The sequence below is a fragment of the Ochlerotatus camptorhynchus genome, unplaced genomic scaffold (genome assembly GCF_037179485.1).
Source record: "Ochlerotatus camptorhynchus isolate MF236.1 unplaced genomic scaffold, CSIRO-AGI_Acam_v1.1 ptg000122l, whole genome shotgun sequence".
In the NCBI taxonomy this organism is placed as follows: domain Eukaryota; kingdom Metazoa; phylum Arthropoda; class Insecta; order Diptera; family Culicidae; genus Ochlerotatus; species Ochlerotatus camptorhynchus.
The window spans coordinates 731,156-742,362 of NW_027040612.1; positions in this window are offsets into that span (position 1 = coordinate 731,156).

Below are 11,207 nucleotides of genomic sequence, written 5' to 3' on the forward strand. Positions count from 1 at the left end.
GAGGCTTGACATTTTCATTCATAAAATTTAGTAGGTGTAAAACCTAAAACACCTCCAAATACATTAAATGCGCAAATGCATGTAAAAAATTACCCAAATCGATATCTAAAGATCTTCTGAACAAGACTTTCGGGGGAAGGGTTGCGAACTGCAAATTTTACAGAGTCTTACAAGGACGGGAGGAGGATTTAATGATCATTCAAAAACCCTTACATAATTTGTGGATGGTTACCTATTAGAAAAATCAAAACGCATCGAAAAAAAATCGAACTGGTAAACTTTCGTTTGATTTTCAAACCCCCAAATCAAAAATTTACACTATTTCAGTTCATAATATTTTCAGAATCAAAAGGTTTTTTTAAATACTGCAATGCTCATCAAAACTTGAGACGTTTGAAGTTCTATTGCAATGGATAGATAGAAATATTCTGTTCAAAAATGACGAAATTATGAAAGTTTTATCATTGTTCAGTATCAGACAGTTGGGGTTTGCGGCTATTTTAATTTGTTTTTATTTCATTTATTTATTTACTTATTGATTGTTTGATTTTTGAAATTGATAAAAATTAATACCATTTATTTTATTTAAAAAATATGTTTAAGTTTAAATATATGCATAATATACTTCTTCAAATTAGTTTTTAAGCATTTTTGCGTTCAATAAACTTTCTGTCAGATAAAAAATTAAAATTAATAGGATCTATCGGTACTACATAAAACAAACGCTTATTTGGCCTTGATTGATTGTTACTTGTAAAGTATTTATTTTAAATTAACTACCCAAGTAACCAACAAGCCCGTTAATCGCCCTTTTTGGTATATAAGGCTGCTATACGACTGATCTAAAGTTCGGAAACCCTATATTTACCTTATATCGCAAATAGGGCGATTTTCGGGTAATTAGCGGGCTTGGTGGTTACTTGGGTAAAGGGTGTCCACGATGAAATTGCCACACACAAAATTGATTTGCAAAATTCGAGTTTTCATCCGATTGCCATCAAATTTTCAGGGATTGAGAAATAACTATTAAACTTAACCCCGGCCATAAGATTCTGCACAACCTGTGAATCAACCGTTTTTTGCATGTAAACCCATACTTTCTTCAGTTCCTCGACTGTCTTCACTACCTTAGGTCGTTTAAGAAGGTGCTGCTTCATAATCGCCCAGTACTTCTCGATGAGGCGGAGCTCCGGAGTGTTGGGAGGGTTGAACATTTTCGGCACGAAATTGACCTTATTGTCCGCATACCACTTCAGCACGTCCTTGGAGTAGTGGCATGAGGCCAAATCCGGCCAGAAGATTGTTGGGACGTTGTGGGCCTTCAGGAGAGGAAGCAGCCGCTTCTGGAGGCACTCTTTTATGTACACCTGTCCGTTCATCGTGTCCTGGGTCACGAAAGGTGCACTCCGCTTCCCGCACGTGCAGATGGCTTGCCAAACCAGGAATTTCTTCGCAAATTTGGACATCTTCTGAGTGCGGACATGCTCCGGAACGCTGAACTAATCCTTGGCCGTGAAAAACAGGTTGCCGGGGATCTGTTTGAAGTCGGCCTTCACATATGTTTCGTCGTCCATGATGTCAGCATTGTTGATTGTCAGCATGTTGAGGTACAACTTCCTGGCACGGGTTTTGGCGGACTTGTTCTGCTTCTCGTCGCGATTAGGGGCCTTTTGTACCTTGAACGTTCGAAGCCCAGCCTTAGTTTTGGCCTTCTGGACAAAACTTCGGCTTAGGTGCAGCTTCTTAGCCACATCCCTAACGGAGGCGTTCGGATTTCGGTTGAAGGCCCCAACTACGCGGTTGTGATTTTTGGTGTTGTACGGAATACTTTTTCCTTCACTTCTGGGCTTCCGATCGGTGGTCAACCGTTCCTCGAACCGCTTAATCACTCGCGACACCGTGGAATTCGCGATTCCCAACGTTTTAGCGATAGAACGATGCGAGAGATCCTTGTTCTCGTGATGAATGCGCAAGGTTTTATCACACACGAGCTGTTCTTTCGACACCATTTCCGCGAGTTTTGATCACAGGATTTTAAAACTTGCAGGATGTAAATAATTCACTATGAACTAAATCCACCCAAATATTCATTAAATTCTACCCAACGGTTAAAAAGTTAGAGCAATTTCATAGTGTGGCAATTTCATCGTGGACACCCTTTATGCTGATTAGAATTTAGGTTTGCGGACACTTCATGAAATAGGGGTCTGGTAAGTGTGTTTTAGTTGCCCACTGATGTGACGGGGTGTGGCATCTACCAGCTTGTCAAAATATCTTGTCGGTGATCGGCTCATAACAGAGCGCTGCCTTGCCTTAGAGAGCCGAAAAAGTGCCTGGGTACATTATGTAGAGTGACCGCTGACCATCCCATTGATTATTACTTTTTTTTAACATAATTTTGAGTTTTAAGAACTCATCATAATGCTAATTTAATTCGGTTAGAATGAAACCAAAAAATAGTCACATTCGCAAACACAACCGCACATACAAATAAACAACAATGGTTGTACTGAACATGTTGACCCGCAATGTACACAATTAGAATGCTGTTGGTAAGATTGGCAGCCATATGTAATCCACCAGAAATAAACATAATAAACTTATTTTTCAATTTATTCATGTTTCTCTCCTTATTAACATAAAAACATAAAATACTTATTACAGCTGGAATGTTTTCCAATAGTTTGAATATAAATATTTTATTTTACAGATCAATTTTTATTTCGACATATTTTCAAGCTGCAAATTTGTGACATCAATTTATAAGTTTTGAAGGCGTATATATTTAATCGAAGCAAAATGTGTAATTTCACCATAAAACTAGATGCGTTTGAAAAAAAAGACTAGTTATCAATATTTTAAAGTAATTAATATCATACTTTTATTCAATGACTTTTTCTACGATTGTCATCTCTGATTTTGCAGTCTGAATAAAAACATCAGTTTGCTTTTCCCGCATCACCTCCCAAAAATATCCTAAACATTTATGTGGTTAACTTGAATGTCATTAACATGTATTCGAAAACATCACAGTACAGTTTTAAATATTTCAGTGAAACATTGCTGTTAAGTCAGTTGAAACCTAATTTAAAACTTGTGTCATTCAAATATCATGTTACATGCACCTTATTTGCAACACCTTATGCCACAAACATAAGTTGCAAAGAGACTCCACCTTCTGCGCTTTTTAAGGTACAATGAAGTTTTATATGCGGTGCGTTGTCCCTAATTTAGACCGTCTATTAGTCACACTAAGGTTGTTGTTACTCGCTGAGAAACAAATGGTGTTGCTTGGGATGCCGACTGTTTAGAACTACAAAACCTTCTTGAAATCTTTAATGATTGGTGTGAACGTAATTTTATGGTCCTGTGCGTCTCAAAGTGCTGCGTAATTAGTTTCCGTCGAACTAGGACTGTCATTTTGTTTGATTATAACGTTGCTGGAACTGCAGTTCAACGTGTCGATCACGTTAAAGACCTCGGTGTCATGTTGGATGAAAAGCTCACATACACTCGCCACTTCTCAACCACGATCGACAAAGCTAATCGATCATGTACGGTGGATGCGACAATTCTACATGTATCTGATCGGTTGTAGATTACGCTAAAATTCATAGTATTCGTTCGCCAGCCGATTGAGGAATTTTTGTGTTTTGTTTTCATATGATAATAAAAGTGTTGTGTATTAGGGTTTTATAATGCCCTCAAAAGCAGACCAGAAACTTAGCCTTTAGTGATGTGAAAAGCAACGGTTTATCAGTGGCCGGAAAGAGTTGGAACCGGTGGGGAACATTGGTGGAGACCGAAAATATAGGATGATGAATACGACTTATGTAGTTTGTTTTGTGTGAGTTGCAGCATTATTTGAATTAAGGGTACTAATGGGGTCTGATTAACTCAAGTGCATTTTCGAACCCCTTCGGATACGGTGGTGTTTAAAGTTTGCTCTCTGTTTTGTGCGTGCGTTCGTTTTCATAGTTTTCGGCTGCATTTGCCTGATCAGCGCTGGCACTCTGCCTCCCGGACGGTTATGCGTACGTGATTGGTGGTTTTCTCGCTTTCCGAGAAGTTTTAGAATCGAGAAAGAAAACATGATTCATTGAACGTGTTTCGCAGTTGGGTGTGGTGAAATTCGTGCATTCCCGGTTGATTTTCAGTGGAAATTCCGTATCAAAAAATTGCCCACCGATTCCTTTGTTATTTGACGTTCAACGACGACGGGTGTGTTTTTGCGATAGTTACGTTTATTGGATCCGTTTCTTTGAACGGCTGTGTCTTTTTGTAACCAGCGGTTGTAAGTGTGCCTACGAATTGCATTGCCTCCTGGGAGGCCGGTTCACCGTGTTCCGATGTCAGGCTTCCATCGTGTAGTTCTATCAACAATCAATACGAAACTAACGATTTTAAATTGGCTCACTACTTGACTAGCCTATTGGTCCCAAGCAAACGATTAACGTACCCTATTCTAGTTGAAATTCTAGTACTACGCAATGTTTGTTTTGATTCGTTATGAAAGTTTGACAGATAAAATGAGGGGTTATTGGTTTTTCCTATGTTTCGAGGGATGAATCGATTAGCTTGGGACCGAAGAGAGTACCAGAGCTGAGCCAAAAAGTTGAGCACATTATTTCGAGACCTTCTAGTCTTAGAGTTACCTCTATGGTTCTATCGAGAGTCTTTCAGAGACGATGGTTTTTGTTCAACTGCAGAAGGATATAAATCGTCCTCTAATGTATGGGTGCTCTTCGCAATCGCCGTGAAGTCATGGATTCCTTTGTAACATATTGGGTGAGATCTTTCCGTTATTGTTCTCTTCACATTCATTCCATTATTTTATAACACATTATATGCTGGATATGGGACGGTCCAACCAGGACACCCGATTGAAGCGATTTGGGTGGGGAGAGTGGAATTTCCAACTTCCTGTCGTTAACAGATCGTGAATTGAAGGCGGGTTCTTCTTCCCCACTCATTGGGACATCCCCTAGTGCGATGGCTTGTACATTACCGGGTTGTAGGATTTTATTTTTGGAAGGACATTCTCTTTGATCCCTCTAGCGTAAGTGTCTCTGCTTACAGTTTCGTTTTTGGCCCTTCATACAATAGTAAATTAAATACAATCAGGTGTTGCACTAGATCAAGTAGTACTAGGTGGACAGTTCACTATCTAATGGTTGTGCCTGCAACAATGAGTGGTTTTCTTTACATACATACATACATACATACAAACACTTAGTTTATATTTTTTTCTTGTAACTTACAAGTACTAATAATCATTATAATATCAAATGAATTCATAATTCCGAAAACCATTTTTTATAGCAAGTGAGTGGCAGCAACACTGATGATGTGAATACAGAAATATTGTCAATATTGATGTAAGAATGTATTGACAATACGATTATTGTCAATAAAATCTACCGTGTAGGGTCTAATTAAAGCAAACCTGTTATAAGGATAACAGGCGATTTAAAAAAAAAAGTTAATTGATAATATCCCATTTGGTAAGCACCAAGAGCAAATTAAACTCATAGAAGAGAGTGTCTGTGTGTGTGAGGATTCAGTCTGTGTTTTAGAAGCGCCAAATTTAAGTTAGAATTCATCAAATAGAACACAGTCTCAGTCTCGCCGGCATCAAAAGAAGAGGATAAAGTGTTCAAAATACATTCCCGCTCAGTGCGCAAACCGTCGCGTAAACGTCGTGCTCAAATGCGAGAAGCAGCCCTTTTTTCGAAAAAAAAGAAATATTTTCATGAAAGCTCAAATCCACCATAAAATCCCACAGATGTCACCCCGCCGATGGTTAATAAACTAATTTTACAGTACGGATATTTTCGGAAAATTGGGGATTGCCCTACAAATATTGCATCAATTTATGAACAAATTTCTACATTCTGTTCATTATAGTAATAGCGAAATTAGCAGCGGCGGTGGTGTAGTGGTAATCATGATTACCTCTCACCCCAGTAGGCCTGGGTTTAATCCCTGTAGGCGCCGCCGGGATGTTCTGAGGCATAACATCTCTGATCACGCCTAAGGCAAGTAAGTGGCTTTACTGGTCCCCGGTTCATGAGTTGATGGGTCAATATGGATCCAAGTGTGGGAGCTACCTCCCTGGTGTCGGTAGCATTAGCTTGGAAAACAAGATCGACGGAAAACAAATCAAGGGAAAAATAAGTAGAAGCGAAATTATGTAGAAAGATATTTATAGTTTTATTAAAAGTGAATTCCGCCATACATTCTCAGGTAAGTTTTCCATCAGCCCATTGATGTTGACTCACCTTCTGATGGTGAGTGCTGTCAGAAGCAGTACGACCATAGAGGTAACTCTAAGACCAGAAGGTCCTGAAGAAACGTGCTTAATTGTTTGGCTCAGCTCTGGTACTCTCTCCGGTCCCAAGCTTATCGATACACCCCTCGAAACATAGGAAAATCCACGAACCCCTCATTTTGTCTGTCAAACTTTCATAGCGAATAAAAAAACAAAGTGTAGTACTAAAATTTCGACAAGAATGGGGTACGTTAATCGATTTGCTTGGGACAAAAAGCACATAAGGGGATGTTCATAAACTATGTATAGAGTTTTTTTTTTGATTCTTGACCCCCCTCCCCCTTTTTAGACAATTGTCCATACAAAAATTTTAAAATTTGTATGAACCGTGGATAATTGTCAACTAGCCCCCCCCCCTCCAAAACTGTCTACGTAGTTTATTAACAGCCCCTAACATATGTGGAACTCGATCATCACAAATCGACCCCATTTTAGTGATTTAAAGTGGTATAGAAGGACATCGATCTGTCAAATTGATTATACCAGCAGTAAAATGAGAAAGAAGATCAAGGGGCTTGTCAATTCTTTTGAATGATTCTACTTTGGTTTATAATTCCATGTGTTTCTAGCACTCCTGAACTAATGTCTGAGTATTTCATTAATCATTTATGTGCTTTATTTAAAATTATATAGCTAACTTTAACAATTTCATCACCTTGATTCACACAGCAAAACTATGGTAAACTTAGAAGAAACATTTCCAATTGCATCTGACCGCGTAAATTTGGAATTAAGCGCATACATTTTGAAGTCCAGAGAGAAGCAGCAAGATTTGGAATAAGAGTCAGAAGTACCATTTGAAAGATATTCAGTGTTTTGAGCTGACTTTGCATCGTTCCATTCGCAATAATTTTGTAAGCAGAACGATAAATGAAATCGAGTGCTTATCGATACCAGCAATATCCAAGATTTCCCTATGTTCCTCAATTGCCGTCCAAAGTGACGAACCAGCCAGTGTCTGAAAGTCACTCTAATAATAAAAAAAAATTGTCGTCAATTGAGAATTTCCCCAAAAATCACAAAACAAAGAACTACTCCATTTACTTTTTAACAAAAAAAAACATGGTAAGGTTGATCCTTGTTGATTGAAAAGGCAAAAGAGGAGCTACACACAGCCATAACACACTTTTTTCCGAGTTGGTTGGAAATGCTAACATGAAGCTTTAGTGTGATGATTTATTAGCTAGAGAATGATCTTTAGTAGAGGGTAGGTGGATAGTTCCGTTAGAGTACGGCAGTATGAAAATTGAATAGAAGTTGAAAATGAGCGAAGGGCCATTAATGCGACAGTTTTTAAAGATAGACGCACATTTTTGCCTAACCTGTACGATGTACGCGGAGACTTGAAGTATGTCTCCATTTTTGCCTGTAGACTTGGAGACATACTTCAAGTCTCCGCGTGATGCAAACAATTCGAAGATTTGAGGATTACGTTGAAGGTGTAAAACTATCATTTTGTCCGTGGTATGTTGAAATATTATTAACTGTGCTTTTAGTGAGTCAACTTATGATTACATCACGAAATATCGAGATGATGCATATTAAAGATTATTTTCGTTAGTAAATAGTGCTTAACTTTGATACAGCTAGCTAGGAGTCTCTTCGGTCCCACGCTAATCGATTCACCCCTCGAAACATAGGAAAATCCACTAACCCCGCATTTTATCTGTCAAACTTTCATATCGAATCAAAACAAACATTGTGTAGTACTAGAATTTCGACTAGAATGGGATACGTTAATCGTTTGCTTGGGATCAATAGGCTAGTCAATGTGTGAGCCAATTTAAAATCGTTAGTTTCTTATTGATTGTTGCAACAATGATATTGCTGAATAACAACGCTCTTGATTGGCTTTTGACCGACTGATTTTTTGAAGGATGATTTTTTTATGGTTTGGAATTCAATGTGTGCTACAATCATTCAAAATATCTTTATTTATTCTAAGCTAGTTATGTTTGGTATCATGTAAGTATTTGATACACCAATTCTGTTAATAGTTTCTATAAAATGTGTAAACGCATCCCTGATCCAGTCATGTTGCGATTTTGTTTCGAGCTGCAAGATAAGTGGGAAAAAAAATATTTTATTCGGTTAAACGTTAAAAATGTTACACTTACTTGTCGGTGAATCAGAAAACATCATTTTCATGAGAAAAATAATGCTAGAATGTAGCAAATTTACTGCAAATATTGTAGTCAGCAATCAACCATTCTATGGGAGAATTTGAGTTTTCAAGCACTGACGTTTCATTTGACAGATTGAATACAATTTACTGAGTATCCAGCAAATTATTTCATATTGCTGGATGGTCGGGGAAATTTTGGTTTTGCTGGAACCAGTTCAGCAATTAATTTTGCTGGACCTAGAATCTAAATTTTGGTGTGTACGCATTACCGTGACTATTGACAAATTCGCCTCTTCGGTCACTCTGTAACTCTTCACTTCTATGGTAGAATTCCATAAGCAAATATCAGTCTGTGCTTGAAACTTGGTGAACATTTCCTTACCCTTTCACTCCTATTAAAATCCCATATGATTCTGTCAATCTTTGCGTGAATAAACGGCGGCTTGCTGGAGGAATGAAGAGATAAGACAAAGTTCGCTAGATTTCATGCATAGATTGTCAGATGCTTATGGAATTCTACCAGGAGTAAAGAGTTGCAGAGTCGCCGTCAACGTCAATGCTAACTTTCGTAAGGGCCAATACTGCAAACGTAAACAATTACTTTTTGTGTGAATTTCTCGAAAATGAAAACTCCTTCAAGAAAACCAACACCATGATTGTGTAGAAAAAGAGCCCTCCTATCCGATAAAATTAGTGATTTATATGGATTGACTTTGACCTACGAGACATTTACACAATAAGCCATTATTTATGTTTTCGACATTGGTCTTTATGAATGCTCAGTGTCGAAAATTTTATTTTGACAGATCGATGTCCAACTATGCCAGTTATACCACTGAGGCAAAACAAAAAAGGGGTCAGATTTGAGTCAGCTTTTTCTTTGAAGTTCCACATATGTAATGTGCCAATAGGCTAGTCAAGTAGTAAGCCAATTTAAAATCTTTAGTTTCCACCGGTTGCTACGACTGCAGTCGTCAGCTGGTAATATACAGTAGCGTTCAAAAGTCTTTTTACAAATACATTTTTCTACGGATTTTATTTCTTTTGTAACTCGTACTAGTGTTTTACTGTGGGAACCTGGTACCGAACAGTGTTTCTTTCATTGACAAGCGTTCTAATGTTTAATTCCGTCCGAAGAAAACAATTTAAACTTGCTTTCGTCACTCCACAATATTCTGAACCAACCCTTCTGAGTCCAGTGTTGATAAGCTTTTGCAAAAGCAATTCGGTCTTTCCGATTCTTTGCGGATACGAATGGCTTCTTACTGGGCCGGCGTCTCAGCAAACCAGCATCAGTTAATCGACGTTTCACGGTGAGTCAACGTTTATCCCGTAATATTGTTTAAATCCTTGTTGATATCTACAGCGGACCTTCTGGGATCACACGGGAACAAATTCAATCTCCGAAATGAGAAAAATTATCCATGATTTCATGACCATAGCGTGTTTTCATGTTAGGAAAATACACCATGAATAATATTCATGATATCATGAGCTATGTTTGCGTAACGCACCCAAGATTCCTGAAATCATGAATCATCCAAGTTGAAATCATGAACTAAGTTCATGAATTGAACTTTCAGCTTTTAACCATAACATCTAAAAAAAATAAAACAAAGCATCAGACTGGAATCAAACCAAGAACCTTACGATTATTAAATCCATACTTTGACCACTACATGGTAACCGCAAAATACCCAATAATGACTACAAAGTAAGCAACTGGGACTAGCCATTAAATGAGTAAAATTTGACCCATTTATGAGTTCCTTTGGTTTGTTTTTTCCGTCGATCTTGTTTTCCGTGCTGAGCACCAATGCTACCGACGTGCCAGGAAGGCAGCTCCCACACCTGGACCCTACCTTTCGACCCATCAACTCATGAACCGGGGACCAACGGCTTTACTTCCCATCCGAAGGAAGGCGTGATCAGAGATGTTATGCCTCAGAACATCCCGGCGGCGCCGACTGGGATTGAACCCAGGCCTGCTAGGGTGAGAGGTAATCACGCTTACCACTACACCACCGGTGCCGTTACCTATTTATGAGTAATTACTATATAATTATATACTTTGTAGTCAATATCGAGTCTTTTATAGACAATATTGGGTATATCGCGCCTAGCCAAAATATCCCGTACTGGAACTTTAGGTTGTGTACCTCCAGTCCAAAGAAACTGTTCTAATTTGGCAGTGTGTCAAATTTATATGTATTTTACAGATTTCTGAAAATTTGGATATGCCGCATGACTAGCTTCTGAAAATTCGATGATTGGCCGCTTTCTGCGGGACTTCCGAAACCTGTTCCAGGGACATTGGGTGGCCATTGCTGCTCTTCTAAATTGGAATGGTCACTAATGACATGTTCAGAAAATTCTAAAAATTTTGATATGCCGCATGAATATTTAAATTCTAGTCTAAAACTACAACTTTGCAGAACATTGTTACTAGCTTATTGTTTGAGCTTCGTAATAAGCATGGATGCCCGGGGACCTCGTCACCCTTTAACGGTGGAAAAAATTCTCGCGCACATAAGTGTTAAGAGAATCGATATAAAGGATATCACTGCAACTCACCGTCATCAACAACCAGTTCATTGAACCAGTAAAAACAAAAATGGGGCGAGAAAGATCCCAGCGTCTGAACCTAATCACCTCTTGCTGACGTGCGTCGTCCGAAAAACCAATACAAACAAATTCGATTATTATTTACACTATAGCATATCGTGTCTCATCACGCCACGACACGACACC